At 41.3% G+C, this 24618-nt stretch overlaps 16 non-coding genes across 16 annotated transcripts; 7 read left to right on the top strand and 9 right to left on the bottom strand.

Moving 5' to 3' along the window:
- The first annotated feature begins 612 nt into the window (after nucleotides 1–612).
- trnav-uac (transfer RNA valine (anticodon UAC)) lies at nucleotides 613–685 on the top strand. Its single transcript has one exon. It is a non-coding gene; the product is annotated as a tRNA-Val (tRNA).
- Nucleotides 686–1468: 783 nt separating this feature from the next.
- Nucleotides 1469–1541, top strand: trnav-aac (transfer RNA valine (anticodon AAC)). Its single transcript has one exon. It is a non-coding gene; the product is annotated as a tRNA-Val (tRNA).
- Nucleotides 1542–1682: 141 nt separating this feature from the next.
- trnav-cac (transfer RNA valine (anticodon CAC)) lies at nucleotides 1683–1755 on the top strand. Its single transcript has one exon. It is a non-coding gene; the product is annotated as a tRNA-Val (tRNA).
- Nucleotides 1756–1888: 133 nt separating this feature from the next.
- Nucleotides 1889–1961, top strand: trnav-uac (transfer RNA valine (anticodon UAC)). Its single transcript has one exon. It is a non-coding gene; the product is annotated as a tRNA-Val (tRNA).
- Nucleotides 1962–2530: 569 nt separating this feature from the next.
- On the top strand, nucleotides 2531–2603 carry trnav-aac (transfer RNA valine (anticodon AAC)). Its single transcript has one exon. It is a non-coding gene; the product is annotated as a tRNA-Val (tRNA).
- A 141-nt stretch (nucleotides 2604–2744) lies between these two features.
- Nucleotides 2745–2817, top strand: trnav-cac (transfer RNA valine (anticodon CAC)). The gene has a single exon. It is a non-coding gene; the product is annotated as a tRNA-Val (tRNA).
- Nucleotides 2818–2950: 133 nt separating this feature from the next.
- trnav-uac (transfer RNA valine (anticodon UAC)) lies at nucleotides 2951–3023 on the top strand. Its single transcript has one exon. It is a non-coding gene; the product is annotated as a tRNA-Val (tRNA).
- A 14185-nt stretch (nucleotides 3024–17208) lies between these two features.
- On the bottom strand, nucleotides 17209–17280 carry trnaa-cgc (transfer RNA alanine (anticodon CGC)). The gene has a single exon. It is a non-coding gene; the product is annotated as a tRNA-Ala (tRNA).
- A 1140-nt stretch (nucleotides 17281–18420) lies between these two features.
- Nucleotides 18421–18492, bottom strand: trnat-cgu (transfer RNA threonine (anticodon CGU)). The gene has a single exon. It is a non-coding gene; the product is annotated as a tRNA-Thr (tRNA).
- A 467-nt stretch (nucleotides 18493–18959) lies between these two features.
- trnaa-cgc (transfer RNA alanine (anticodon CGC)) lies at nucleotides 18960–19031 on the bottom strand. Its single transcript has one exon. It is a non-coding gene; the product is annotated as a tRNA-Ala (tRNA).
- A 1139-nt stretch (nucleotides 19032–20170) lies between these two features.
- Nucleotides 20171–20242, bottom strand: trnat-cgu (transfer RNA threonine (anticodon CGU)). The gene has a single exon. It is a non-coding gene; the product is annotated as a tRNA-Thr (tRNA).
- A 467-nt stretch (nucleotides 20243–20709) lies between these two features.
- On the bottom strand, nucleotides 20710–20781 carry trnaa-ggc (transfer RNA alanine (anticodon GGC)). The gene has a single exon. It is a non-coding gene; the product is annotated as a tRNA-Ala (tRNA).
- A 1140-nt stretch (nucleotides 20782–21921) lies between these two features.
- Nucleotides 21922–21993, bottom strand: trnat-cgu (transfer RNA threonine (anticodon CGU)). The gene has a single exon. It is a non-coding gene; the product is annotated as a tRNA-Thr (tRNA).
- Nucleotides 21994–22460: 467 nt separating this feature from the next.
- Nucleotides 22461–22532, bottom strand: trnaa-cgc (transfer RNA alanine (anticodon CGC)). Its single transcript has one exon. It is a non-coding gene; the product is annotated as a tRNA-Ala (tRNA).
- A 1139-nt stretch (nucleotides 22533–23671) lies between these two features.
- On the bottom strand, nucleotides 23672–23743 carry trnat-ugu (transfer RNA threonine (anticodon UGU)). The gene has a single exon. It is a non-coding gene; the product is annotated as a tRNA-Thr (tRNA).
- A 467-nt stretch (nucleotides 23744–24210) lies between these two features.
- trnaa-cgc (transfer RNA alanine (anticodon CGC)) lies at nucleotides 24211–24282 on the bottom strand. The gene has a single exon. It is a non-coding gene; the product is annotated as a tRNA-Ala (tRNA).
- Between the last annotated feature and the right edge of the window lie 336 nt (nucleotides 24283–24618).

Raw genomic sequence — 24618 nt, 5'->3', positions numbered from 1 at the left:
CACGTTCGCTTCACACGCGAAAGGTCCCTGGTTCGAAACCGGTTGGAAACAATGCTCATTGACACATTCTGAAGTACCATAGTGGTAACAGAAAATTTCATGAATTCTTTATTTTGGAAATTCGAATACGTGCCATGAATATTTTTAAAATTCGGTTTACTCCTTGCAGAAAAATTAAGCAGCAGTTTCTGTAGTGTAGTGGTTATCACGTTAGCTTTACACGTGAAAGGTCCTCAGTTTGAAACCGGGAGGAAACAGTGCTCTTTGACATGTGCAGTAGGTACTGTACTATTAACAGACAATAGTTATTTTCATAAATGCCTAATTTTGGAAATTTGAACACGTGCCATGAATATCTGTAAAATTCGGTTTACTCCTTGCAGATAATTGTTGATTAAGTTTCTGTAGTGTAGTGGTTATCACGTTTGCTTAACACGCGAAAGGTCCTCGGTTCGAAACCGGGTGGAAACAGAGCTCTTTGACACGTGCAGTAGGTACTGTACTTTCAACAAAGAATAGTTATTTTCATAAATTCTGTATTTTGGAAATTCGACTACGTGCCCTGAATATCTGTAAAATTCGGTTTACTTCTTGCAGGAAAATCAAGCAGCAGTTTCTGTACTGTAGTGGTTATCACGTTCGCTTTACACGCGAAAGGTCCTCGGTTCGAAACCGGGCGGAAACAGTGCTCTTTGACACGTGCAGTAGGTACAGTACTTTTAAAAGAGAATAGTTATTTTCATAAATGCCTAAATTTGGAAATTTCAACACGTGCCATGAATATCTGTAAAATTCGGTTTACTCCTTGCAGCTGAATGTAGCAGCAGTGTCTGTAGTGTAGTGGTTATCACGTTCGCTTTACACGTGAAAGGTCCTCAGTTTGAAACCGGGAGGAAACAGTGCTCTTTGACATGTGCAGTAGGTACTGTACTATTAACAGAGAATAGTTATTTTCATAAATGCCTAATTTTGGAAATTTCAACACGTGCCATGAATATCTGTAAAATTCGGTTTACCCCTTGCAGATAATTGTTAAAGCAGTTTCTGTAGTGTAGCGGTTATCACGATCGCTTAACACGCGAAAGGTCCTCGGTTCGAAACCGGGCGGAAACAGAGCTCTTTGACAAGTGCAGTAGGTACTGTAATTTCAACAAAGAATTGTTATTTTCATGAATTCTGTATTTTGGAAATTCGAATACGTGCCATGAATATCTGTAAAATTCGGTTTACTCCTTGCAGCTAAATGTAGCAGCAGTTTCTGTAGTGTAGTGGTTATCACGTTCGCTTTAGACGTGAAAGGTCCTCAGTTTGAAACCGGGAGGAAACAGTGCTCTTTGACATGTGCAGTAGGTACTGTACTATTAACAGAGAATAGTTATTTTCACAAATGCCTAATTTTGGAAATTTGAACACGTGCCATGAATATCTGTAAAATCCGGTTTACTTCTTGCAGATAATTGTTAAAGCAGTTTCTGTAGTGTAGCGGTTATCACGTTCGCTTAACACGCGAAAGGTCCTCGGTTCGAAACCGGGCGGAAACAGAGCTCTTTGACACGTGCAGTAGGTACTGTACTTTCAACAAAGAATTGTTATTTTCATGAATTCTGTATTTTGGAAATTCGAATACGTGCCATGAATATCTGTAAAATTCGGTTTACTCCTCGCAGCTAAATGTAGCAGCAGTTTCTGTAGTGTAGTGGTTATCACGTTTGCTTCACACGCGAAAGGTCCCTGGTTCGAAACCGGGCGGAAACAACACTCATTGACACATTGTGATTTACCGTAGTGGTAACAGAAAATTTCATGAATTCTTTATTTTGGAAATTCGAATACGTGCCCTGAATATCTGTAAAATTCGGTTTACTTCTTGCAGGAAAATCAAGCAGAAGTTTCTGTAGTGTAGTGGTTATCACGTTCGCTTTACACGCGAAAGGTCCTCGGTTCGAAACCGGGCGGAAACAGTGCTCTTTGACACCTGCAGTAGGTACAGTACTTTTAAAAGAGAATAATTATTTTCATAAATGCCTAAATTTGGAAATTTCAACACGTGCCATGAATATCTGTAAAATTCGGTTTACTCCTTGCAGCTGAATGTAGCAGCAGTGTCTGTAGTGTAGTGGTTATCACGTTCGCTTTACACGTGAAAGGTCCTCAGTTTGAAACCGGGAGGAAACAGTGCTCTTTGACATGTGCAGTAGGTACTGTACTATTAACAGAGAATAGTTATTTTCATAAATGCCTAATTTTGGAAATTCGAATACGTGCCATGAATATTTTTAAAATTCGGTTTACTCCTTGCAGAAAAATCAAGCAGCAGTTTCTGTAGTGTAGTGGTTATCACGTTCTCTTTACACGTGAAAGGTCCTCAGTTTGAAACCGGGAGGAAACAGTGCTCTTTGACACGTGCAGTAGGTACTGTACTATTAACAGAGAATAGTTATTTTCATAAATGCCTAATTTTGGAAATTTGAACGCGTGCCATGAATATCTGTAAAATTCGGTTTACTCCTTGCAGATAATTGTTGCAGAAGTTTCTGTAGTGTAGTGGTTATCACGTTCGCTTAACACGCGAAAGGTCCTCGGTTCGAAACCGGGCGGAAACAGAGCTCTTTGACACGTGCAGTAGGTACTGTACTTTCAACAAAGAATTGTTATTTTCATGAATTCTGTATTTTGGAAATTCGAATACGTGCCATGAATATCTGTAAAATTCGGTTTACTCCTCGCAGCTAAATGTAGCAGCAGTTTCTGTAGTGTAGTGGTTATCACGTTTGCTTCACACGCGAAAGGTCCCTGGTTCGAAACCGGGCGGAAACAACACTCATTGACACATTGTGATTTACCGTAGTGGTAACAGAAAATTTCATGAATTCGTTATTTTGGAAATTCGAATACGTGCCCTGAATATCTGTAAAATTCGGTTTACTTCTTGCAGGAAAATCAAGCAGAAGTTTCTGTAGTGTAGTGGTTATCACGTTCGCTTTACACGCGAAAGGTCCTTGGTTCGAAACCGGGCTGAAACAGTGCTCTTAAACACGTGCAGTAGGTACAGTACTTTTAAAAGAGAATAGTTATTTTCATAAATTCCTAAATTTGGAAATTTCAACACGTGCCATGAATATCTGTAAAATTCGGTTTACTCCTTGAAGATAATTGTTGAAGCAGTTTCTGTAGTGTAGCGGTTATCACGTTCGCTTTACACGCCCCTTTTTGGAGTTTCAGGAAGTGGAAGAGAAGCAGGTGTCTGAGTGCTTGAGAGAGAATATCGTTTTTTTTTGGAGGTCTAGTTGACTTATAAGTTTGAAAGTTTGTGAGTGACTGTAGTGAAGTTTCTGTGAAACGTTTTTGCTATTGTCCCCCATCAGCGTGAGCTGTTTGGGGGATATTGCTTAAAATAACCGGACGGACAACATGGCTTCGACATCAAGAATACAAACGACGACGAGAAAGGACAACAGTGAAATCAGAATGTTAAACGAAGAACTGAAAAAAAGAACATATGAGAAGGAACTGACGGTGAACGTGGAAATAAGTGGAGAAGGGAAAATAACAACGATGGAATTGCTGAGAGGAATAAAGGAAGTTTGCGGAACAATACTGGGATGTCGAATGAAAGACGGGAATAAGTATGAAGTAACAATGTCTCATGTAAATGGAAAAGAAAGACTAATAGACGGGCTAAAGATAAAGAACTGTCAAATCATGGCTAAAGAACTAGGGAACGATGAGCTGGTGGTGTCCTTTTTGAACTTGCCCGCATACATTACGGATGAGGAGATAGAAGAGAAACTAAAAGGCTGGAAGGTGAAGGCGACCACGCCAATCAAGAGGAGGATGTGGCCAGGAACGGACATTGTAGATGGGACAAGATTTTGCAAGGTAAAGTTTACAGACAATGTGCAATCCTTGCCATATTCTACAAAATTTAACACTGTCGAGGGATTTGAATATTTTCGTGTAATCCACGACAATCAAGTGAAGGTATGTAGATTATGTATTCAGCCGGGGCACATACTTAAGGAATGTCCGGAATTCACATGCCACAAATGTAGTGAACAAGGGCATTATGCCAGAGAATGTCGGAACATAGGAAATGTGTGCAAAATGTGTGACAGACCTAAAGTTAGATGTAGCTGTAATAAGGGAGAAAATCACTTACTTTTGCAAACAATGGACCTCACGTCTGAGGAAGAGGGGAGTGTGCCTATGGAGAGGGAGGATGAGAGTGACATGGAGAGTGTGACTCCAGAGACAGTGGCAGATAAGCTTGAAGAGCCTGTAATGTCTCCTGGCAAAGCACGAGACGCCGTTTTAGTCTCTGCTGCTGACAAGGTGGAACAGCAGCACATGATGGGTGAAAGACATACACAGGTAGAGATGGTGCAAGGTGCTTCTCAGGTGCCTGAGCCAGCTTTAAGCCTGTGTAAAAATTACACCAAAGAGTGGGCTGGGTCCACTGAAGTCACGGGCACTGTTAAAGCGCACTTTTCAAAAGGCTTCCCCGCCGATCCCCCCAAAAATCCAAATAAAGAGACGGATGATGAAATAGATAGTGAGGATCTTCAGTTGTTTGTAAAAAATAAGAGGTCATTGTCGAAAACCAGGGAGATGATGGGTTTTGGAAAAAAGAAAAAGTAGGATTTTTAAGGACTTGTTTGGCTCTGATTATACTTCTGCACACATTCATAATGATTACAGTCGCATCCCTAAATGGTAACAGTTTGAGAAACATGAGCAAATTTGAGCAGGTATTAGTGTCTGTTAAGGCAGACATGTTGTGTTTTCAAGAGACCAATTGGACAGACTCCAAAATGCAGGAGATTAAGAGTAAATGGTCAGATTAAATTTTTTGTAGTCATGGAGGGGATAAAACATGTGGTGTGGCTATTTTGATAAAAAATGATGTGGTGCAAAATGTAAAAGAAATATATGCTGACAATGATGGCAGACTTATTGTAATTGAATTTGAAGTTCAAAATGTAGTTTTTCGTTTAATTAATGTTTATGCTTCAAACATTGAATCTGAAAGGAGAGAAATGTTTCACAAATTAAAAACACTGTGCTCAGAAAACTGTATACTGATAGGAGATTTTAATGTGAGGTGTAGTAGAATGGATGCCTCTAGTTGTGCTAAATTCAGATATGACTCTTCTAGAAATGCATTATGGAAACTTATGAATGAGGAGAATCTAGTAGATATATGGAGGGCTGAAAATCCAAACAGAAGAGTATTCTCTAGAAGGCAGGTGGTTCTAAAGGAATTAAAACAAAGCAGAATTGATTTATGTCTAGCAAAACAAGAATTGGTGCAGAATGTTAAGAAGGTGTCATATACCTTTACAGCATATAGTGATCATGCAGTAATGTCATTTCAAATGGGTTTTGGTGTGGAGAGGAGAGGGGGAGGTGTCTGGTGTTTAAATGCCAGTCTGTTAAAGGAGGAAGGATATAGAAATGAAATTGTTGAATGTATTAATGATGAAATGTCTAATGTACTGTTAAAAGAGAATGTGTGTTTATGGTGGGAGGAAGTGAAAGTAAAAGTAAAAAATAGGAGTATTAGGTACGCAAAAAATCATAACCGTTTAGATAAGCAGAAAGAAATAATGCTTAGGAATAGGATGTTGCATGAACTTGAAAAGGCTGATACGGATCCAGACTATGATGTTGTGAATTATTTGAAAATCCATGCAGAGCTGGGTCCTTATGAAAAAAATAAATGTTTGGGTGCTATTGTTAGGAGCAGGGCACAGTACGCTTTGGAGGGAGAGAAATGTACATCCTTTTTTTTGGGTCTGGAAAAAAGAAAACAAACTAAGAGTTACATTGTAGAGTTGGAAGATGAAAGAGGTGTAAAGGTAAACGATTTTGTTGGGATCTTAGAGACAGTTGAAACCTTTTACAGAAATCTTTACAAAAAGAATGATGTAGATAAAGTGTGTGTTGTAAAAGTGTTGGATACAATTAGTGCCAAAGTATTGCAGGCAGATAGAATGATGTGTGATGAAGAGATTTCGATTATGGAAATCAAGGAAGCAATTGTTAGCACGCAAGGTAATAAAAGTCCGGGTTTGGATGGTTTAACAAATGAGTTCTATAAAGTCTTAAGATAAAGTAATCCTTCTACCCCCCCCCCCCCCCCTTAAAAGATTTAGATGCACTATTGTAAAGTGGTTGTTCAATCAAGTTCATATTTATATCAAATACCAGCTTTTTACATCTACTGAGAATATTGCAAAATGTGCTTTCACCGAAAAGCTATTTTAAAATCGGACACCTCGATTGCACAAAGGAGTTCTGTATCTATAATTCTTAAAATAATTGTTATGTTTTTTGTGAACGTTTATCGTGAGTCATTTAGTAAATTCACCGGAAGTGTTCGGTGGGAATGCTAGTTCTGAACGTCACATGCTAATGTAAAAAGCTGGTTTTTGATATAAATATGAACTTGATTGAACAAAACATGCATGTATTGTATAACATAATGTCGTAGGCGTGTCATCTGATGAAGATCATCAAAGGTTAGTGCTGCATTTAGCTGTGGTTTTGTTTTATGTGACATTATATGCTAGCTTGAAAAATGGGTGTCTGATTATTTCTGGCTTGGTACTCTGCTGACATAATCTAATGTTTTGCTTTCGCTGTAAAGCCTTGTTGAAATCGGACAGTGTGGTTAGATAAAGGAGAGTCTTGTCTTTAAAATGGTGTAAAATAGTCATATGTTTGAAAAATGGAAGTTTGGGTTTTTTTGAGGAATTTGTAATTCGCGCCACGCCTATCATTGGATATTGGAGCAGGTGTTCCGCTAGCGGAACGTCTAGATGTAAGAGGTTAAGGAAGTAACTCCCGGACCCTGTTGGTACTCGGTTCTTCTCCTAACTCTGTGTGTGACCAGCAGTGCTCATATGTGTACATACCTTCTTGCAGTGGATAACGTGGACCCAAGTGACTCTCTCAGCTTTTCTAATGGCAAAGGCAATGGTTTAACAGAACCTGGTATGGGCCTTCCCAACAGGGCTGCTTCCCGTCTTTTCTCCTCAGGGACTGGATCCACACCCAGTCTCCTGGTTGGATTGAGTGAATCACCTTCTCCTCTAATTCACCTGTTGGACACAAATTCTTGGACATACGGGTTTGGTTAACAAACAGTATTCTCATGTGTTCTGTTAGTATTACTTCAACGTCTATGTCTACCTGTTCTGGTATCTCTAACTCTGGCATTCTATAGGCTCTACCTGATTAGCTAAAATGTCATCCATCCTTTAAAGAGATAGATCCTAGTAAACCAACTCTAGGGATAATATCTTGACCTAATATTCTAGCTACCATAATCATGTCCACCAAGTAAGTTGGGAATGCTTCTACCCATTTGCTATACTTATCTATTATTGTTAAACACCCCTTCTTCCCCTCAATTTGGAATAGTTCACTAAGTCCATTTCCAAATATTGGAATGGATATTCTACAAAAAATGTTTTTGTTTAAGTAATTATCCTAACATGTTCTATCGTCTGCTCTACCATACTCCCCCTATTTATACATGGCTCAAGCCATGTATCAATATTGCTGCATATCTAAACAAATTATCCTTATGTCAGCCCTTCTCTTGTAGGATTGCCCCCTTTTATTTTCCACATGTCCAATTCTCCCTGGGGCCTTCATCCTCGGCTATTCTGTAACAATTCTCTGTCAAGTGTTTTATCTTCTTTAAGATGTATCTGTGCTGTTTTGTATGGTTTTAAATGTCTATGTGCTTGTCTGTGTAAATAGTAACTTTTCTCTCCTTTCTTATTTCACCGGTTCGAGTCAATGCTACTATTTCGGCCTACTGTGCAGAATAGTGTCTGGGCAATGGTTCAGTGTCTAACACCTGAAACCAACTAAGCTTTCATTGTCCTTTTAGTTAGGGTAACAATTACTTTCAACAAAATGATCATATCTCCTCCTAGCGAATTTACCAAACATAAACTTAAAATCAAAACTAAAATACATGCCTGCCAACGGAGCCGATAGTCTCTCCATGAATTAATATCCTAAAGCTAAGTGAACCAAATTCTCTTCCTATCTACTCCTGCTGGCCCCCCTTCTTTCTTCCTGCTACTCCCCAACACTCAAGGTTTCAGCAGTGCAGGGGAGGATCTCTCCGTCTGCCCTTCTATCTGTCTCCAGCTTTTTCTCATAACAGAAAGTATCAAATCTGGGTTGTTTCCAAATATTGACTAAATGTCTCATTGTCTCCTTGGTTGCACTCCTGAACTTTAGAAAAATCTACCTGTCTAGATATTGCATATCTACTTAAATGTATCACAATACCCTCAATGATCCTAGATCACCTACAGATGTCATATATCCCTGTCCTGTTGACCTAAGTCTACCATTATTAAACTTATTCACAACAAAATATAATACTATTATATCAATTCCACAGCCTTGTTTTGTTAAATCTCTTACACTGCTTTCAACCACAGCTGACTTCCTAAGGAAAAATAAACGTATCTAGATCATGTAAATAATACCCCTGCTACTGGTCAAAATATTTTCAAATAACATAATCAGATCAAAATGACTAATCTGATTTACTCCACCAAGAAACATTATTGTACCCTTATTGTTCTACGAAAATAGACTTAAGGAAGCCTACCCTTAGTCTAAGGCTTTGCCCTTTTAGTCTTCTCATTGGTTCAAATTATCAATTGTGTCTAAGAACTTTAACTCCATCATAATTATCAGTTCTACAAATTCCCTTACAATCAATATCACCAATGACCTTAAATTCACCATCCAAATGGCTTTTCAATGTGGCTGATCAGACCACACAGGAAAAGTCACCAGAGGGGTCAAAAGTCATACCACCCTTTCAGAACCGTGTTTCTTACTACATTAAACAAATTAAAGCTAAGAACTGTATCTACATTTTGTATCCCAGGTTCCCAGAACATTCCCTATCAAAATAATTTCATGTGTTTATTAAAACTCAGAAAACCAAACTTCCAAAATGCCATGTGTGTATACCCCTTTAAGATATCCTGTCCCTAGGTATTTTTCCCAAAAAGCTAAGCGCTCCTTTTTCCATAAAATAACCACGAACATTTGGTCATCATTCCTTATACTACACCGATTCAGAAACCCAAACGTTAGCCACAAACAAAACCTAATAATAACTCCACTGTACTTCCTCAAATCATTAATAATTTGTTTTAAACTTCCTCAACGGTTCTGGGTACTTTAATTGAACATACACTACCCTTGGATAAAATATTTTACTTCCAATCTATGAAACCCCATATTTTAATGTACTATTTGACTAATTTGACCCAAGATTGCTTAAAACCTTAAAACCCCTTCAGTTTGTCTGCAAACAGGCCCATTCTGTTTGCTAGGAATACCCTGCCATTATACACAACTGTGTTTAATGTGCATCGTCCGTGTAAAATAAAATTAACTCCATGTATCGCTCATCTCCCGTAAATTCCTGCACCTCCTTTATGCGCTTCCCCCTCCTGCTTCCACTCGGAACAGGTTGTGTATGTTTTTCGTTTTAGCGTTTCCAATATTCTACCGGGCTCCCCGTCGACTGGGAGTCCATTGGGTGCATTAATACTACCTTATTTTAGCCATCCCTTATATCATTTTTTGCCTCTCCTCTTCCATTCTTTCCCATCGCGACCACCATTCCTTTCGAGAGTCGCTTTCAAAGTTTTCAACACCTGTTCTGGTTCAATATCCCCCATTCTCACGTTACCTTTTCCACAGAGGAATTATGTCTCCCTTCCTATGATCTATTTTACCCCGCTAATTTCTAGACCTGTTTTAACAATGTATTATGCCCACCCGGTAAAACCCAATATAACCTGGAACCTAGCCTAGAACCTAGCCCATACCCTTTTTGTATAGGACCTCGTAAAGGACCTCGTCCAGGGAATCAAAATACACTCACACGGTAAACCCCCAAATATAACCTGGAACCTAGCCTAAAACCTAGCCTATACCTCTTTGTATAGGAGCTCGTAAAGGACCTCGTCCTGGGAATCGAACTAATCCTGAACCTTCTCTATAAGATGATCAACCCTGTAAAGCATTACTGGATAACCGATATATTAAACACTCAAACCAGATATTCAGATCGCTGTCTAATATCCAATGTACTACATTCACACGATTGGGTTGGCCTCCCAAACTTCACATAGTCCCGTTGATAGTCAGATTTATCAACCACATTCAAACCGATACCTAGTATCTAGTACCCGAACCCTAGCCTGAAATATGATCAATATCTACAGGTCCTCGTAAGGGTCCTTGTAAGAGGTTAACCACACACACACATCATATTACCTAATACATATCATTCATCACAGTTCTTAATAGGTCACGTGCATTACTGTTTAACCGGTTGTCAACAATGCATTTATCACTTAATCAAACTCCAAATGTTTAATACATACTTCAACCAATTTGTATATGTTAAAATAAAAATTGGTCACTTACATCAAACAGGTGAATTTGGAAATAGCCAATGTGCAGAACTTCAGTTATTCACAATAGGTGTCTGCTTACCTTTTTAGTTGACCGGTCAGGATTTGTGAAACACACCGTCCGACGACAGCGATGGCCAATTGGCCGGACAAGTTCCAGCGAAGTCCCTACAGCAGATCACGTCGGGGTCATCATGTTAGGTTGCGTCAATTCGAATCTGGTGTCAGGACAAAGAGAAACTCTGGACTCTAGTACTGTTTCACAGCTGTTTATTAAGCTAAGTAAATAGTGATAAATGCAATGTTCGTATATACGGGTTCACTGTAACACCTCGCAGGGCAGACAGAGAACTGAAATGACATCATAAGTTCTTCCTTAAATACTTCTTGACAGACATAGTTCCCTCTCCCTGAGGGCCTGTCATAGTAGAGGCTTGGGTGTGGTTTAGACTTACTCCAGCCTATTGTTGGCGTGCAGGCTGGTCCCAGCCTCTAGACGCATCTTTGTTGCCAAGCATAGTTGTCTTCTAGCTTATCTTCGTGTGTGTACCCGAGAGTCAAACACCCAAGGACAGTGCCTGTTCTTGTGCCACAGCCATTCTCCCCTCTATCAGTTCCTCACATGTCCATGAGCGGCCCCACAACCAGGCATTGTGTGTGTGTGTCACAAGTCTACTCAGCCTACACTACTAGCCAGCAACCCTCCAGTTAGTCATGTCTATTATATGTCGCTCAATCTATGTTAATACAATATAAACCTCTCATGTTTAGCATTAGTATTCATAAGTTATGCACCACAACTAATTTTATTATATAGGTTATGCAAACAAATAGTTGGTTAAACCCTAACAATATTTTGCATGCACTCCCCCTCTGAGCTTCCATCCCATTTCATTTGCAGATAAAATGCAATATCAATACAATGTACTTTTTAGATACACCACTCCATTGAAACTACAATGAAATGATAGCAGCAATTCTTAAACCAGGTACAGACAGGGATCGAACCCATGAACTTCAGTTTTTGAAAATGACGCTATAAAAGTTGGCAACAATGCCACTTCTGTTCTATAATTGTACGAACAGGGATTGAAGGGATGTTCTTCAGATAACAAGACCAAATTATTTAGCACATCTCTGTTTCCTGCTTAGAATTACAACATTCTGTAAAGTAGGAGTTGGGTCAGTGCAAAAATATTAAATGGAGATGCTGGGGATTGAACCAAGGACCTCATACATGTGAAGCATGCACTCTACCACTGAGCTCCATCCCTGTTCTGGGAGAGAGAAAAAAAAATTCTTATTTTATTTTATTTCACCTTTATTTAACCGGGTAAGCAAGTGGAGAACAAGTTCTCATTGAGAACTGCAACCTGGCCAAGATAAAGCAAAGCAGTGCAACACAAACAACAACACAGAGTTACAAATGGAATAAACAAGCATACAGTCAATAACACAATAGAAAAAAAGAAAGTCAAAATACAATGTGTGCAAATGGCATGAGGAGGTAAGGCAATAAATAGGCCATAGTAGCGAAGTAATTACAATTTAGCAAATTAACATTGGATTGATAGATGAGCAGATGATGATGTGCAAGTAGAAATACTGGTGTGCAAACGAGCAGAAAGTAAATAAAAACAATATAGGGATGAGGTAGGTAGATTGGGTGGGCTATTTACAGATGTGCTATGTACAGCTGCAGCGATCGGTTAGCTGCTCAGATAGCTGATGTGTAAAGTTAGTGAGGGAAATATAAGTGTCCAGCTTCAGCGATTTTTGCAATTCGTTCCAGTCATTGGCAGCAGAGAACTGGAAGGAAAGGCGGCCAAAATAGGTGTTGGCTTTGGGGATGATCAGTGAGATATTCCTGCTGGAGCGAGTGCTATTGGTGGGTGTTGTTATCGTGACCAGTGAGCTGAGATAAGGCGGAGCTTTACCTAGCATAGACTTATAGATGACCTGGAGCCAGTGGGTCTGGTGACGAATAGGTAGCGAGGGCCAGCCGACGAGTCCATACAGGTCGCAGTGGTCATATCAATACAATGTACCTTTTCTTTACACTGTTCTAATGAAAGTACATTTACATAATATCAGCTATCTTCCATAAACGTCGAACAAGGATGAACCCATGTGCTTCAGTTTACAGAAACAGATGATTTAGCATATCTATTTCCTTCTTAGAATGTCAACATTCTGGAAAGTGGGAGTTGTACAAAAGCTAATTTAACAAGTAAATACAGTCAACAGAGAAGTTGGGGATTAACGTTGGACCGCATACATGTAAAGTTCTGGCTGTACCATAGAGATACATCCCCTTACTATAATAACTGTGTTGCCATATTGACACAACTTGCTTTTTCTGCAAAGTCCTCCAATAAAAGTCGGTGTCGGTTTACGAGACCGACACCTTGCCACTTGGCCACCATGCCACTCTAAGGTGTAACTTATTTATCAACATTCTGGAAAGTAGTAGTTGTGTAAATGTGAATTTGGCACACAAATAAACTCAGTGGAGAATCTTGGGATTGAACCGAGGACCTCATACATATTTTGCATGCACTCCCCCTCTGAGATTCAATCCCATTTCATTTGCAGATAAAATGCAATATCAATACAATGTACTTTTTATATACACCACTCCATTGAAACTACAAGGAAATGATAGCAGCAATTCTTAAACCAGGTACAGACTGGGATCGAACCCATAAACTTCAGTTTTTGAATATGACGCCATAAAAGTTGGCAACCATGCCACTTCTGTTCTATAAATGTACGAACAGGGATTGAACGCATGTTCTTCAGATAACAAAACCAAATTATTTAGCACATCTCTGTTTCCTGCTTAGAATTACAACATTCTGTAAAGTAGGAGTTGGGTCAATGCACTAATTTTAAATGGAGAAGCTGGGGATTGAACCCAGGACCTCATACATGCGAAGCACGCACTCTACATCTACATTTACATTTCACATTTAAGTCATTTAGCAGACGCTCTTATCCAGAGCGACTTACAAATTGGTGCATTCACCTTATGATATCCAGTGGAACAACCACTTTACAATAGTGCATCTAAATCTTTTAAGGGGGGAGGGGGGGGTTAGAAGGATTACTTTATCCTATCCCAGGTATTCCTTAAAGAGGTGGGGTTTCAGGTGTCTCCGGGAGGTGGTGATTGACTCCGCTGTCCTGTCGTCGTGAGGGAGCTTGTTCCACCATTGGGGTGCCAGAGCAGCGAACAGTTTGGACTGGGCTGAGCGGGAACCGTGCTTCCTCAGAGGTAGGGGGGCCAGCAGGCCAGAGGTGGATGAACGCAGTGCCCTTGTTTGGGTGTAGGGCCTGATCAGAGCCTGAAGGTATGGAGGTGCCGTTCCCCTCACAGCTCCGTAGGCAAGCACCATGGTCTTGTAGCGGATGCGAGCTTCAACTGGAAGCCAGTGGAGAGAGCGGAGGAGCGGGGTGATGTGAGAGAACTTGGGAAGGTTGAACACCAGACGGGCTGCGGCGTTCTGGATGAGTTGTAGGGGTTTAATGGCACAGGCAGGGAGCCCAGCCAACAGCGAGTTGCAGTAATCCAGACGGGAGATGACAAGTGCCTGGATTAGGACCTGCGCCGCTTCCTGTGTGAGGCAGGGTCGTACTCTGCGAATGTTGTAGAGCATGAACCTACAGGATCGGGTCACCTCCTTGATGTTAGTGGAGAACGACAGGGTGTTGTCCAGGATCACGCCAAGGTTCTTAGCACTCTGGGAGGAGGACACAAGGGAGTTGTCAACCGTGATGGCGAGATCATGGAACGGGCAGTCCTTCCCCGGGAGGAAGAGCAGCTCCGTCTTGCCGAGGTTCAGCTTGAGGTGGTGATCCGTCATCCACACTGATATGTCTGCCAGACATGCAGAGATGCGATTCGCCGCCTGGTTATCAGAAGGGGGAAAGGAGAAGATTAATTGTGTGTCGTCTGCATAGCAATGATAGGAGAGACCATGTGAGGATATGACAGAGCCAAGTGACTTGGTGTATAGCGAGAATAGGAGAGGGCCTAGAACAGAGCCCTGGGGGACACCAGTGGTGAGAGCGCGTGGTGCGGAGACAGATTCTCGCCACGCCACCTGGTAGGAGCGACCTGTCAGGTAGGACGCAATCCAAGCGTGGGCCGCGCCGGAGATGCCCAACTCGGAGAGGGTGGAGAGGAGGATCTGATGGTTCACAGTATCAAAGGCAGCAGATAGGTCTAGAAGGATGAGAGCAGAGGAGAGAGAGTTAGCTTTAGCAGTGCGGAGAGCCTCCGTGACACAGAGAAGAGCAGTCTCAGTTGAATGCCCAGTCTTGAAACCTGACTGATTAGGATCAAGAAGGTCATTCTGAGAGAGATAGCAGGAGAGCTGGCCAAGGACGGCACGTTCAAGAGTTTTGGAGAGAAAAGAAAGAAGGGATACTGGTCTGTAGTTGTTGACATGGGAGGGATTGAGTGTAGGTTTTTTCAGAAGGGGTGCAACTCTCGCTCTCTTGAAGACGGAAGGGACGTAGCCAGCGGTCAAGGATGAGTTGATGAGCGAGGTGAGGTAGGGGAGAAGGTCTCCGGAAATGATCTGGGGAAGAGAGGAGGGGATAGGGTCAAGTGGGCAGGTTGTTGGGCGGCCGGCCGTCACAAGACGCGAGATTTCATCTGGAGAGAGAGGGGAGAAAGAGGTCAAAGCACAGGGTAGGGCAGTGTGAACAAGACCAGCGGTGTCGTTTGACTTAGCAAACGAGGATCGGATATCGTCAACCTTCTTTTCAAAATGGTTGACGAAGTCATCCGCAGAGAGGGAGGAGGGGGGGAGGGGGAGAAGGATTCAGGAGGGAGGAGAAGGTAGCAAAGAGCTTCCTAGGGTTAGAGGCAGATGCTTGGAATTTAGAGTGGTAGAAAGTGGCTTTAGCAGCAGAGACAGAAGAGGAGAATGTAGAGAGGAGGGAGTGAAAGGATGCCAGGTCCGCAGGGAGGCGAGTTTTCCTCCATTTCCGCTCGGCTGCCCGGAGCCCTGTTCTGTGAGCTCGCAGTGAGTCGTCGAGCCATGGAGCAGGAGGGGAGGACCGAGCCGGCCTGGAGGATAGGGGACAGAGAAAATCAAAGGATGCAGAAAGGGAGGAGAGGAGGGTTGAGGAGGCAGAATCAGGAGATAGGTTGGAGAAGGTTTGAGCAGAGGGAAGAGATGATAGGATGGAAGAGGAGAGCGTAGCGGGAGAGAGAGAGCGAAGGTTGGGACGGCGCAATACCATCCGAGTAGGGGCAGAGTGAGAAGTGTTGGATGAGAGCGAGAGGGAAAAGGATACAAGGTCGTGGTCGGAGATTTGGAGGGGAGTTGCAATGAGATTAGTGGAAGAACAGCATCTAGTAAAGATGAGGTCAAGCGTATTGCCTGCCTTGTGAGTAGGGGGGGAAGGTGAGACGGTGAGGTCAAAAGAGGAGAGGAGTGGAAAGAAGGAGGCAGAGAGGAATGAGTCAAAGGTAGACGTGGGGAGGTTAAAGTCACCCAGAACTGTGAGAGGTGAGCCATCCTCAGGAAAGGAACTTATCAAGGCGTCAAGCTCATTGATGAACTCTCCAAGGGAACCTGGAGGGCGATAAATGATAAGGATGTTAAGCTTGAAAGGGCTGGTAACTGTGACAGCATGGAATTCAAATGAGGAGATAGACAGATGGGTCAGGGGAGAAAGAGAGAATGTCCACTTGGGAGAGATGAGGATTCCAGTGCCACCACCCCGCTGGCTCGATGCTCTAGGGGTATGCGAGAACACGTAGTCAGACGAGGAGAGAGCAGTAGGAGTAGCAGTGTTATCTGTGGTAATCCATGTTTCCGTCAGCGCCAGGAAGTCTAGGGACTGGAGGGTAGCATAGGCTGAGATGAACTCAGCCTTGTTGGCCGGAGACCGGCAGTTCCAGAGGCTGCCGGAGACCTGGAACTCCACGTGGGTCGTGCGCGCTGGGACCACTCTACCACTGAGCTACATCCCCGTTCTGGAAAAGATAAAAAATGTTTATTATTTCATTTTATTTCACCTTTATTTAACCAGGTAAGCTAGTGGAGAACAAGTTCTCATTGAGAACTGCAACCTGGCCAAGATAAAGCAAAGCAGTGCGACACAAACAACAACATAGAGTTACAAATGGAATAAACAAGAGTACAGTCAATAACACAATAGAAAAAAAGAAAGTCTATATTCAGTGTGTGCAAATGGCATGAGGAGGTAAGGTAATAAATAGGCCATGGTAGTGAGGTAATTACAATTTAGCAAATTAACACTGGAGTGATAGATGAGCAGATGATGATGTGCAAGTACAAATACTGGTGTGCAAAAGACCAGAAAGTAAATAAAAACAATATGGGGATGAGGTAGGTAGATTGGGTGGGCTATTTACAGATGGCCTATGTACAGCTGCAGCGATCGGTTAGCTGCTCAGATAGCTGATGTTTAAAGTTAGTGAGGGAAATATAAGTGTCCAGGCCAAGCAACAATGAAATGATAGCAGCAATTCTTAAACCAGGTACAGACTGGGATCGTACCCATAAACTTCAGTTTTTGAAAATGACGCCATAAAAGATGGCAATCATGCCACTTCTATTCTATAATTGTAGGAACAGGGATTGAAGGAATGTTCTTCAGATTACAAAACAAAATTATTTAGCACATCTCTGTTTCCTGCTTAGAATTACAACATTCTGTAAAGTAGGAGTTGGGTCAATGCAATAATTGTAAAAGGAGAAGCTGGGGATTGAACCCAGGACCTCATACATGCGAAGCATGCGCTCTACCACTGAGCTACATCCCCGTTCTGGGAGAAATAAAAAATGTATCTTATTTCATTTTATTTCACCTTTATTTAACCAGGTAAGCTGGTGGAGAACAAGTTCTCATTGAGAACTGCAACCTGGCCAAGATAAAGCAAAGCAGTGCGACACAAACAACAACATAGAGTTACAAATGGAATAAACAAGCGTACAGTCAATAACACAATAGAAAAAAAGAAAGTCTATATTCAGTGTGTGCAAATGGCATGAGGAGGTAAGGTAATAAATAGGCCATGGTAGTGAGGTAATTACAATTTAGCAAATTAACACTGGAGTGATAAATGAGCAGATGATGATGTGCAAGTACAAATACTGGTGTGCAAAAGAGCAGAAAGTAAATAAAAACAATATGGGGATGAGGTAGGTAGATTGGGTGGGCTATTTACAGATGGCCTATGTACAGCTGCAGCGATCGGTTAGCTGCTCAGATAGCTGATGTTTAAAGTTAGTGAGGGAAATATAAGTGTCCAGGTTCAGCGATTTTTGCAATTCGTTCCAGTCATTGGCAGCAGAGAACTGGAAGGAAAGGCAGCCAAAGGAGGTGTTGGCTTTTGGGGATGACCAGTGAGATATATCTGCTGGAGCGAGTGCTACGGGTGGGTGTTTTTATCGTGACCAGTGAGTTGAGATAAGGCGGAGCTTTACCTAGCATAGACTTATAGATGACCTGGAGCCAGTGGGTCTGGTGACGAATAGGTAGCGAGGGCCAGCCGACTAGAGCATACAGGTCGCAGCGGTCATATCAATACAATTTACCTTTTCTTTACACTGTTCTAATGAAAGTACATTTCCATAATATCAGCTATCTTCCATAAACGTCAAACAAGGATTGAACCCATGTGCTTCAGTTTACAGAAACAGATGATTTAGCATATCTATTTCCTTCTTAGAATGTCAACATTCTGGAAAGTGGGAGTTGTGCAAAAGCTAATTTAACAACTAATTACACTCAACAGAGAAGTTGGGGATTAACGTTGGACCGCATTCATGTAAAGTACTGGCTCTACCATAGAGATTCATCCCCTTACTATAATAGCTGTGTTGCAATATTGATACAACTTGATTTTCTGCAAAGTCCTCCAAGTAAAGCACAGGTCTATGATATCAGATGTCTTTCATAAAGGCACAGAAGGGATTTGAACCCATGATCTTCAGTTTACAAGACCAACGCCTTACCACTTGGCCACCATGCCACTCTACGCTCTGTATTATATATCAACATTCAGGAAAGTAGTAGTTGTGTAAATGTGAATTTGGCACACAAATAAACTCAGTGGAGAATCTTGGGATTGAACCGAGGACCTCATACATATTTTGCATGCACTCCCCCTCTGAGCTTCCATCCCATTTCATTTGCAGATAAAATGCAATATCAATACAATGTACTTTTTATATACACCACTCCATTGAAACTACAAGGAAATGATAGCAGCAATTCTTAAACCAGGTACAGACTGGGATCGAACCCATAAACTTCAGTTTTTGAAAATGACGCCATAAAAGATGGCAATCATGCCACTTCTGTTCTATAATTGTACGAACAGGGATTGAAGGAATGTTCTTCAGATTACAAAACCAAATTATTTAGCACATCTCTGTTTCCTGCTTAGAATTACAACATTCTGTAAAGTAGGAGTTGGGTCAATGCAATAATTTTAAATGGAGAAGCTGGGGATTGAACCCAGGACCTCATACATGCGAAGCATGCGCTCTACCACTGAGCTACATCCCCGTTCTGGGAGAGATAAAAAATGTATCTTATTTTATTTTATTTCACCTTTATTTAACCAGGTAAGCTGGTGGAGAACAAGTTCTCATTGAGAACTGCAACCTGGCCAAGATAAAGCAAAGCAGTGCGACACAAACAACAACATAGAGTTACAAATGGAATAAACAAGCGTACAGTCAATAACACAATAGAAAAAAAGAAAGTCTATATTCAGTGTGTGCAAATGGCATGAGGAGGTAAGGTAATAAATAGGCCATGGTAGTGAGGTAATTACAATTTAGCAAATTAACACTGGAGTGATAGATGAGCAGATGATGATGTGCAAGTACAAATACTGGTGTGCAAAAGAGCAGAAAGTAAATAAAAACAATATGGGGATGAGGTAGGTAGATTGGGTGGGCTATTTACAGATGGCCTATGTACAGCTGCAGCGATCGGTTAGCTGCTCAGATAGCTGATGTTTAAAGTTAGTGAGGGAAATATAAGTGTCCAGGTTCAGCGATTTTTGCAATTCGTTCCAGTCATTGGCAGCAGAGAACTGGAAGGAAAGGCAGCCAAAGGAGGTGTTGGCTTTGGGGATGACCAGTGAGATATATCTGCTGGAGCGAGTGCTACGGGTGGGTGTTTTTATCGTGACCAGTGAGTTGAGATAAGGCGGAGCTTTACCTAGCATAGACTTATAGATGACCTGGAGCCAGTGGGTCTGGTGACGAATAGGTAGCGAGGGCCAGCCGACTAGAGCATACAGGTCGCAGCGGTCATATCAATACAATTTACCTTTTCTTTACACTGTTCTAATGAAAGTACATTTCCATAATATCAGCTATCTTCCATAAACGTCAAACAAGGATTGAACCCATGTGCTTCAGTTTACAGAAACAGATGATTTAGCATATCTATTTCCTTCTTAGAATGTCAACATTCTGGAAAGTGGGAGTTGTGCAAAAGCTAATTTAACAACTAATTACACTCAACAGAGAAGTTGGGGATTAACGTTGGACCGCATTCATGTAAAGTACTGGCTCTACCATAGAGATTCATCCCCTTACTATAATAGCTGTGTTGCAATATTGATACAACTTGATTTTCTGCAAAGTCCTCCAATTAAAGCACAGGTCCATGATATCAGATGTCTTTCATAAAGGCACAGAAGGGATTTGAACCCATGATCTTCGGTTTACAAGACCAACGCCTTACCACTTGGCCACCATGCCACTCTACGCTCTGAATTATATATCAACATTCAGGAAAGTAGTAGTTGTGTAAATGTGAATTTGGCACACAAATAAACTCAGTGGAGAATCTTGGGATTGAACCGAGGACCTCATCCATATTTTGCATGCACTCCCCCTCTGAGCTTCCATCCCATTTCATTTGCAGATAAAATGCAATATCAATACAATGTACTTTTTATATACACCACTCCATTGAAACTACAAGGAAATGATAGCAGCAATTCTTAAACCAGGTACAGACTGGGATCGAACCCATAAACTTCAGTTTTTGAAAATGACGCCATAAAAGATGGCAATCATGCCACTTCTGTTCTATAATTGTACGAACAGGGATTGAAGGGATGTTCTTCAGATTACAAAACCAAATTATTTAGCACATCTCTGTTTCCTGCTTAGAATTACAACATTCTGTAAAGTAGGAGTTGGGTCAATGCAATAATTTTAAATGGAGAAGCTGGGGATTGAACCCAGGACCTCATACATGCGAAGCACGCGCTCTACCACTGAGCTACATCCCCGTTCTGGGAAAGATAAAAAATGTTTCTTATTTTATTTTATTTCACCTTTATTTAACCAGGTAAGCTAGTGGAGAACAAGTTCTCATTGAGAACTGCGACCTGGCCAAGATAAAGCAAAGCAGTGCGACACAAACAACAACACAGAGTTACAAATGGAATAAACAAGCATACAGTCAATAACACAATAGAAAAAAAGAAAGTCTATATACAGTGTGTGCAAATGGCGTGAGGAGGTAAGGTAATAAATAGGCCATAGTAGCGAAGTAATTACAATTTAGCAAATTAACACTGGAGTGATAGATGAGCAGATGATGATGTGCAAGTAGAAATACTGGTGTGCAAAAGAGCAGAAAGTAAATAAAAACAATATGGGGATGAGGTAGGTAGATTGGGTGGGCTATTTACAGATGGCCTATATACAGCTGCAGCGATCGGTTAGCTGCTCAGATAGCTGATGTTTAAAGTTAGTAAGGGAAATATAAGTGTCCAGCTTCAGCGATTTTTGCAATTCGTTCCAGTCATTGGCAGCAGAGAACTGGAAGGAAAGGTGGCCAAAGGAGGTGTTGGCTTTGAGGATGACCAGTGAGATATACCTGCTGGAGCGCGTGCTACGGGTGGGTGTTGTTATCGTGACCAGTGAGCTGAGATAAGACGAAGCTTTACCTAGCATAGACTTATAGATGACCTGGAGCCAGTGGGTCTGGTGACGAATAGGTAGCGAGGGCCAGCCGACTAGACCATACAGGTCGCAGTGGTCATATCAATACAATTTACCTTTTCTTTACACTGTTCTAATGAAAGTACATTTACATAATATCAGCTATCTTCCATAAACGTCGAACAAGGATTGAACCCATGTGCTTCAGTTTACAGAAACAGATGATTTAGCATATCTATTTCCTTCTTAGAATGTCAACATTCTGGAAAGTGGGAGTTGTGCAAAAGCTAATTTAACAAGTAATTACACTCAACAGAGAAGTTGGGGATTAACGTTGGACCGCATACATGTAAAGTACTGGCTCTACCATAGAGATACATCCCCTTACTATAATAACTGTGTTGCAATATTGACACAACTTGCTTTTTCTGCAAAGTCCTCCAATAAAAGCACAGGTCCATGATATCAGATGTCTTTCATAAAGGCACGGATGGGATTTGAACCCATGATCTTCGGTTTACGAGACCGACGCCTTACCACTTGGCCACCATGCCACTCTACGCTGTTAATGATATATCAACATTCTGGAAAGTAGTAGTTGTGTAAATGTGAATTTGGCACACAAATAAACTCAGTGGAGAATCTTGGGATTGAACCGAGGACCTCATCCATATTTTGCATGCACTCCCCCTCTGAGCTTCCATCCCATTTCATTTGCAGATAAAATGCAATATCAATACAATGTACTTTTTATATACACCACTCCATTGAAACTACAAGGAAATGATAGCAGCAATTCTTAAACCAGGTACAGACTGGGATCGAACCCATAAACTTCAGTTTTTGAAAATGACGCCATAAAAGATGGCAATCATGCCACTTCTGTTCTATAATTGTACGAACAGGGATTGAAGGAATGTTCTTCAGATTACAAAACCAAATTATTTAGCACATCTCTGTTTCCTGCTTAGAATTACAACATTCTGTAAAGTAGGAGTTGGGTCAATGCAATAATTTTAAATGGAGAAGCTGGGGATTGAACCCAGGACCTCATACATGCGAAGCATGCGCTCTACCACTGAGCTACATCCCCGTTCTGGGAGAGATAAAAAATGTTTCTTATTTTATTTTATTTCACCTTTATTTAACCAGGTAAGCTAGTGGAGAACAAGTTCTCATTGAGAACTGCAACCTGGCCAAGATAAAGCAAAGCAGTGCGACACAAACAACAACATAGAGTTACAAATGGAATAAACAAGCGTACAGTCAATAACACAATAGAAAAAAAGAAAGTCTATATTCAGTGTGTGCAAATGGCATGAGGAGGTAAGGTAATAAATAGGCCATGGTAGTGAGGTAATTACAATTTAGCAAATTAACACTGGAGTGATAGATGAGCAGATGATGATGTGCAAGTACAAATACTGGTGTGCAAAAGAGCAGAAAGTAAATAAAAACAATATGGGGATGAGGTAGGTAGATTGGGTGGGCTATTTACAGATGGCCTATGTACAGCTGCAGCGATCGGTTAGCTGCTCAGATAGCTGATGTTTAAAGTTAGTGAGGGAAATATAAGTGTCCAGGTTCAGCGATTTTTGCAATTCGTTCCAGTCATTGGCAGCAGAGAACTGGAAGGAAAGGCAGCCAAAGGAGGTGTTGGCTTTGGGGATGACCAGTGAGATATATCTGCTGGAGCGAGTGCTACGGGTGGGTGTTTTTATCGTGACCAGTGAGTTGAGATAAGGCGGAGCTTTACCTAGCATAGACTTATAGATGACCTGGAGCCAGTGGGTCTGGTGACGAATAGGTAGCGAGGGCCAGCCGACTAGAGCATACAGGTCGCAGCGGTCATATCAATACAATTTACCTTTTCTTTACACTGTTCTAATGAAAGTACATTTCCATAATATCAGCTATCTTCCATAAACGTCAAACAAGGATTGAACCCATGTGCTTCAGTTTACAGAAACAGATGATTTAGCATATCTATTTCCTTCTTAGAATGTCAACATTCTGGAAAGTGGGAGTTGTGCAAAAGCTAATTTAACAACTAATTACACTCAACAGAGAAGTTGGGGATTAACGTTGGACCGCATTCATGTAAAGTACTGGCTCTACCATAGAGATTCATCCCCTTACTATAATAGCTGAGTTGCAATATTGATACAACTTGATTTTCTGCAAAGTCCTCCAATTAATGCACAGGTCCATGATATCAGATGTCTTTCATAAAGGCACAGAAGGGATTTGAACCCATGATCTTCGGTTTACAAGACCAACGCCTTACCACTTGGCCACCATGCCACTCTACGTTCTGAATTATATATCAACATTCAGGAAAGTAGTAGTTGTGTAAATGTGAATTTGGCACACAAATAAACTCAGTGGAGAATCTTGGGATTGAACCGAGGACCTCATCCATATTTTGCATGCACTCCCCCTCTGAGCTTCCATCCCATTTCATTTGCAGATAAAATGCAATATCAATACAATGTACTTTTTATATACACCACTCCATTGAAACTACAAGGAAATGATAGCAGCAATTCTTAAACCAGGTACAGACTGGGATCGAACCCATAAACTTCAGTTTTTGAAAATGACGCCATAAAAGATGGCAATCATGCCACTTCTGTTCTATAATTGTACGAACAGGGATTGAAGGAATGTTCTTCAGATTACAAAACCAAATTATTTAGCACGTCTCTGTTTCCTGCTTAGAATTACAACATTCTGTAAAGTAGGAGTTGGGTCAATGCAATAATTTTAAATGGAGAAGCTGGGGATTGAACCCAGGACCTCATACATGCGAAGCATGCGCTCTACCACTGAGCTACATCCCCGTTCTGGGAGAGAGAAAAAATGTTTCTTATTTTATTTTATTTCACCTTTATTTAACCAGGTAAGCTGGTGGAGAACAAGTTCTCATTGAGAACTGCAACCTGGCCAAGATAAAGCAAAGCAGTGCGACACAAACAACAACATAGAGTTACAAATGGAATAAACAAGCGTACAGTCAATAACACAATAGAAAAAAAGAAAGTCTATATTCAGTGTGTGCAAATGGCATGAGGAGGTAAGGTAATAAATAGGCCATGGTAGTGAGGTAATTACAATTTAGCAAATTAACACTGGAGTGACAGATGAGCAGATGATGATGTGCAAGTACAAATACTGGT

This window comes from Salmo salar, chromosome 07, assembly GCF_965601325.2.
Source record: "Salmo salar chromosome 07, fSalSal1, whole genome shotgun sequence".
Classification (NCBI taxonomy): domain Eukaryota; kingdom Metazoa; phylum Chordata; class Actinopteri; order Salmoniformes; family Salmonidae; genus Salmo; species Salmo salar.
This window is presented reverse-complemented; position numbering and strand designations above follow the sequence as displayed.